The following is a 6,548-nucleotide window of genomic DNA, read 5'->3' on the forward strand; positions in this document are numbered from 1 at the left end:
ATTAGTTTCTAGAAAGACTAGTAGAGACTAATTTATAACATAAGTAATAGTTAATAGCTAAATCTTTTAGTAGTTAATAGTTAAAAATTAGTTAAAAATTATTTTATAAATTTTTATTAATAATAGAAACTACTTTAAATATTAATAATTTTTTAATTTATAAAATTGTTTCTCGTAACTTATTTTAGTCTTTAAAATTAGCTTTTATTTAACTTTTTTTTTTAAACTAAAACAATCACATAAGTATTGGTATAACTTTTTATTATATATAAAAAATATTATTAAATAAAAATTCATTTTTAAGATAAAATAATTAATTATTATATTAAATAAATTAGATATTATTTTAAATATTAAAAAATTATTAGTATTTAAATTAGTTTATATTATTAATAAAATTTATAAATCTGTTTTTAAATTGATATCTAATTAATTATCAAAATTTTAATTATCAACTATTTCAAATTTATATTTATAGTTAATTAAATATTAATTTAAAAACTATTTATCAATAATAAAAAATACTTTTAATATAATAAATTTTAATTTTAAATAATATTTAAATTAATTAAAATATATTAATTATTTATTTATTATTTTAAAATTAATTTTTATTTAATAATTTTTTTACTGTGATTATTGATGACATGAATATGGTTGGGACGTGATAAAATTTTCAAAACTTTATCATATAAAATTATAATATAATATGACAATTAGTACAAGAAAATCATGAAATAAAAATTAATTTTAGATAAAAAATAATAATTACTTGCTATAGTGATTAAATTAGAGATCATTTTAGAGACTTAAAATTTTTTTTGTTTTTAAATTAGTTTCTATTATTATTAAATGATTTCTAAATTGGTATCTAATTAGCAACCAAAGTTTTTGTTACCAAATTTAGAATCAATTTAAATAATTGGTAGTTAAAACCTTTGTAGTTAATTAGATATCATTTTAGAAATCATTTAACAATAATAGAAATTAATTTAAAAAATAATCTCTAATTTAATTACCATAGCAACCAATTAATTTTTATCTCTAAACTTGATTTTTATTTCTTGTTGTGAATAAATTGATAAGAGTTTCTTTATAATCAATACTCAGTATATTAAAATTGCAAAGGGTTGATTACAAGGTTATAACCATGCACGCGTCCATAAAAATTTGAAAACAATATTTGACAACTGAAAATTAGAACAATCAAAACAAACTCTTCTCTGTCAGCCGAAGAAGAACTCCTATTGCTTAGACAATAAATCCTACTTATACCGAAAATTAACCTGTAATACAATAAAATCATAAAATAAAAATCAATTTTATATATAAAAAATAATTAGTTATTATAATAAATAAATTAAAGATTATTTTAAAAAAATTGATTTTTAAATTAATTTTTATTATTGCTAAATAGTTTTAAATTGATATCTAATTAGTTATTAAGATTTTTCTACCAAATTTAGAATCTAAATAATTGATAGTTAAAACTCTGGTAACTAATTAGATATCAATTTAGAAACTATTTAATAATAATAAAAACTAGTTTAGAAATTAATTTTTTTTTAATCTCTAATTTAACTATTATAATAACTAATTATTTTTAATATCTAAAAATTGGTTTTTATTTGATTTTCTTGTAGTGATATTCTTTTTCTCTATTCTCTCTTATAACCCTTTTACAAATTGATCCAAGTCTAAAAACAAAGCTTCAACTGCAAAACTTGGAATCAAATTTGAAATCATAGGATGTTTTGAAAGCATTTGACTGTTGCAACCTGTAACTCTGTCTAATGCTCTTCTTTTAAATTAAATTTTAAACTCTAAATTTTAAATCTTAAATATCTATATAATGTAAAATAAGCTGTGTACTTAACACATTTTAATGAAACAGAACATTATGATGCATGTTTTTCTTTCACTTTCAAACAGTCAAACAAATTAAGTGAAGCATGCATATTTCGTTCAATGAGCATCTCATGGATTTTTACTTGAGAAATTTCTTTATGTATGTTCATTCTATCATTGTTTGCTGTTGATGATTAATTAGGTCGTGTTTTAAAATTGATTCATGGCCATAATGTCTACCTTACTTTTTCCATTGCTAATATTTGAGTTTAAATGCTATTCTTTAATTTAATAAAATAATGTCTCAAATCAATAAAGGTAAAACAACCTAAACTAATGTTTCCAAACACACTTAGATAAAAAAAAACAAGAAAAAGTATAGAAGATAACATTATTTAATCTTTGTATCTAACTCCTAATATATGAACCTCTAAACCATACCATAGAACCTGTATAAAACTTTACACCACTCCAAAAACTCAATTCCTAAATCATATCACTGATAAAACATTGAAACTGAGACTACTGCCAAAACAAAAGGTACACTTATCTTATCCATCTATGATCATAGAAGTTCAACAATTTACTAGATTATTTGATGTAGCATCGGTAGCATCATCAAAACTACTCCAAAATAAATGCAGCATCACCTAGAGGATGAGGCAAATTGTCTCGTGTACATACCTTTTTCAAACCTTTCGTTTTTTTTATCAGCAATAAAAAATAAATAAATGGGAATCACTTCAGGGGTGGTCAAACCCTTATACATAAAGAACACAACACCTTACCATACTCCTACCAAAAAACACATACCTGATTATCTAAGGAACAACCAAACTAACCACAGGAGAACATTAAACAACCATCCTCATACAATCTACTGGGTTCAAAACCCTGTTAGAGTACGCGAAGGAAGCACAACGGGACTTTGCGTAAATCCAAGACCAAACCTTTACCTGTACCAAGGCGAAGACTTCAAGCACATCTACCATCCCCTATCGAAGGACACGCAGTTCCTATGATTCCAAATACCACTCACAACACCAACCCAAATTGCACTCCAAACGTCATTAACCGAATCTGAAGCCTGACATAACCTGAAATGTAAGAAATTTGCCAAAGGATTCTTATGAATAACGAACGATACGCCTAGCCATTTAAAACAAAGACACCAGACACACCAAGTGAAGTCGCAGACGGAAAACAAATGACTGGACGACTCTTCCACCTTCTCACACAAATAACACAAGGGATTCTCAATCACCACCCCGCGTCTTTCCAGATTTACCCTTGTAGCAACCTTATTCTCTATCACCCTCCAAGTTGTGACCAAAGCAGAAGGCAAGGCTTTGCACCTTCACAACTTACTGTAAACTGGAGGGACCTCCCCAACTATATCCTTCCTAACTTGAACATAGGCTGAGTTAACCATAAAAGTTTGGAGCCCCCCAGCCTTCCAAATCCAACAATCTTCCTTCCTCAGTTCCAACTTCGTCCCTTGCAACAACTGAACCAATTGCTCCTCCAAAGGCTTCTCCCATTCGAAAAAGGATCTACGCCAAATAAAGTGTCACACCCAATCTCAGCCACCTTTGCAACTTTAGCCAAACTAAGGGAAACCAGTCTCGGGAAAACAACCTTCAAAGCTCCACAACTCAACCAATTGTCCTCCCAGAAAGAGATACCCTTCCCATCACCAACATCCCACTGAACCCCATCTTCAAAACTTTTTTCCCCAACCCTCCGAAGCCCACACCTCCATCAAATCTTTCCATCAAAGGGAATCCTTACTAATTTTACCGTCCTCTCTCAAGCTTCTCCACTCACCATATTTAGAAACAAGGATTTCTTTCCACAAACCTCCCTTATTTGTACCCAACCTCCAAATCCACTTACCTAACAAAGCCAAATTAAACTTCCTAAGGTCAATAACACCAAGACCCCCGTAATCACGAGGCTCACAAACCTTTTTCCAAGAGGCCCAAGCGATCTTCCTACCATCGGAACCCCACCCCAAAAGAAAATTCCTTTGGAGCCGAACTAGCTTCTTTGCCATCACAGACGGTAACTTGAATAATGACATAAAAAATAGCGGGATTGAGGATTGAACAGACTTTATCAAACAAATCCTCCCAGCCAACGATAAACACCTACCTCTCCACCTTGACAGTTTACCCTGAACTCTCTCAATCACCCCACTCCAAAAAGCATCACGCTTGTGACACCCTCCTACTGGCAATCCTAAATAAACAAACGGGGTCACCATCACTTTACAATTAAGAATAGCCGCAAAATGTTGAAGCGAGCTCTGACCCAACCCCAACACGCCAATTCTACTTTTCAAAAAATTCACCTTGAGCCCAGAGGCGAGCTCGAAGCAGAGTAGAATCCCCTTAATATTGAATACACTTTTTGTATTAGCTTCACAAAAGAATAAGGTGTCATCAACGTATTGTAACATATTTACTTTCACTTTAGCCCTTCCAACCACCAGACTCTCAATCAAACTCTTCTCTTCTGCCATCCTAAAAACCCCAGCCAGCCCTTCTACAACTATAAGAAAAAGAAACGGGGCAAACGGATCACCTTGACGAAGTCCCTTCCTATAAGTAAACTCCCTAATTGGGCTACCGTTCACAACACAGAGACTGAAGCAGATTCTAGGCATCCCTTTATCCATCAAATCCATTGAGCACAAAAGCCCAGCCTTTCTAGCATATAATAAATAAAATTCCAACTTACCGAGTCATATGCCTTCTTGTAGTCAACTTTGAAGAAAACACAACTCTTCCTTTTCCTTTTATATTCTTCCAACACCTGATTAGCCACCAACACGCTGTTTAACAAACCCCTGCCTTCCAGGAAAGTCAACTGTCTAAAATCAATAACTTTGCTTATCACCTTTTTCAGGCGTAGAGACAATGCTTTAGAGATAATCTTATAGAGACATCCAACTAACGAAATAGGTCTGAATTCGCCAAGTTGCTAGAGATTTTCTACTTTTGGAACAAGACATAGGAATGAAGCATTTGAGCCTCTAGGCCAATTACTCTTAGACGCAAAATCCTTCACTGCTGACAACACACCCAACTTTATAATTTCCCTACAATGCTTTAAGAAACCAAAATTAAAACCATCAGGGACAGGACTTTTAGAGCTATTACAATTCCATATTGCACCCCTTATTTCATCTTCAAAGAAGTCAGCAATCAACAACTCATTGTCCTCCTCCGAAATAGAGTTGAACCTAACATTATCCAACCTAACCTGACACCCTTCTTTTCTGGCAAACCTATCCTCAAAGAAAACACGGACCTTGTCCTTGATCACCTCCTTATCCTCACACCACCGGCCGTCAACAAACATCCCATGTAACTCATTCCTCGCCCTTCTCCACTTCATAGACGAGTGAAAGAACTTTGTGTTAAGATCTCTCTGTTTCAACCACTTCTTCTGTCTTGCTTTTTGGGACATGATTGCCTTTTATTTAAACATAACTTTATTAAGGTCAACTAATAATGTTCTTCTTTCCTCCCTTTCAGACTCATCGAAGCCTCTATCTTCATCTTGTATATCTAACACATTAATCCTCTTTTGCAACTCCTCACTAGTAAGGTTAACATCCTCAAAAACCTCTTTATTCCAAACTTTTAAATCTGCTTTAAGCTTTTTCAATTTCTCTTTGAAAATATAAATTCCACGTCCTTGTACATCATAGTTAGCCCACTTCGTCCTCACAAAATCTTTAAATCTACTATCTCTATGCCAACAGACATCTAAGCACCTAAAAGGTCTCGGATCCCAGTCAACAGACACTTCTTTAAGAACAACTGCACAGTGGTCCGAGATAGATCTATTTAGGACAAATTGTTGACAGTGGGGCCAAGCATCGAGCCATTCTTTTGACACAAGAACCCTATCGATTCTACTTTTCACCATTCCATTAGGTTTATACCAAGTAAACTTCCTGCCAACCAATGTGATATCTACTAATTTTGATTTTTCAATGAACTCATTGAATCATTTTATTTCTCTAGAATAATCTGACTCTGAGATCAAACTCTTCCTCTCCTCTTGGTGTCTGATTGAGTTAAAATCTCTGATAACACACCATGCCTTCGAAAGTTGAGTCAGCCTAAAACCATTAATCTCATCCCAAACCTCTTTCCTTTCCCATAAAGAGCCAGAGCAATAAACATTCACAATTGTTACATGTACCCCACTACCAACCTTCCAGGAACCCTCAATAATCGTGAAATTCCTTCCGTTAACATAATTGGACATCTGAAAAAACTTTTTATTCCAAATCGTAAGGACCCCACCAACACTATTGTTTGCTTTATTTACGACCCAGTCAACTTCGTTACTTCCCCAAAGAAGGCAAACTTTCTCCCTACTAACCTCAAAACATTTTGTCTCTTGTAGGCACACCATATCCACCCATTCCTTACTAACCAGATCACTTAAGTATTTTCTCTTCAAGGTGCCTCCTAAACTTCTAACACTCAGACTAATTATTTTCATCAGCAAACTTTATGATCTCCCCCTTAGCTTCCTCGCCTCACTACCTTCCTATAAAGTCAAAGCATGTAAACTATTAATGACAATCAAGTTAACATAAACAAAAGTTGAAGGTATTACACATATGACAACAAGATTCATTTCTTGCATAGTCTCGTGCAACTTAAAGGATTAATACA

The sequence above is a fragment of the Phaseolus vulgaris genome, chromosome 4 (assembly GCF_051622355.1).
Source record: "Phaseolus vulgaris cultivar YP4 chromosome 4, ASM5162235v1, whole genome shotgun sequence".
Lineage (NCBI taxonomy): Eukaryota > Viridiplantae > Streptophyta > Magnoliopsida > Fabales > Fabaceae > Phaseolus > Phaseolus vulgaris.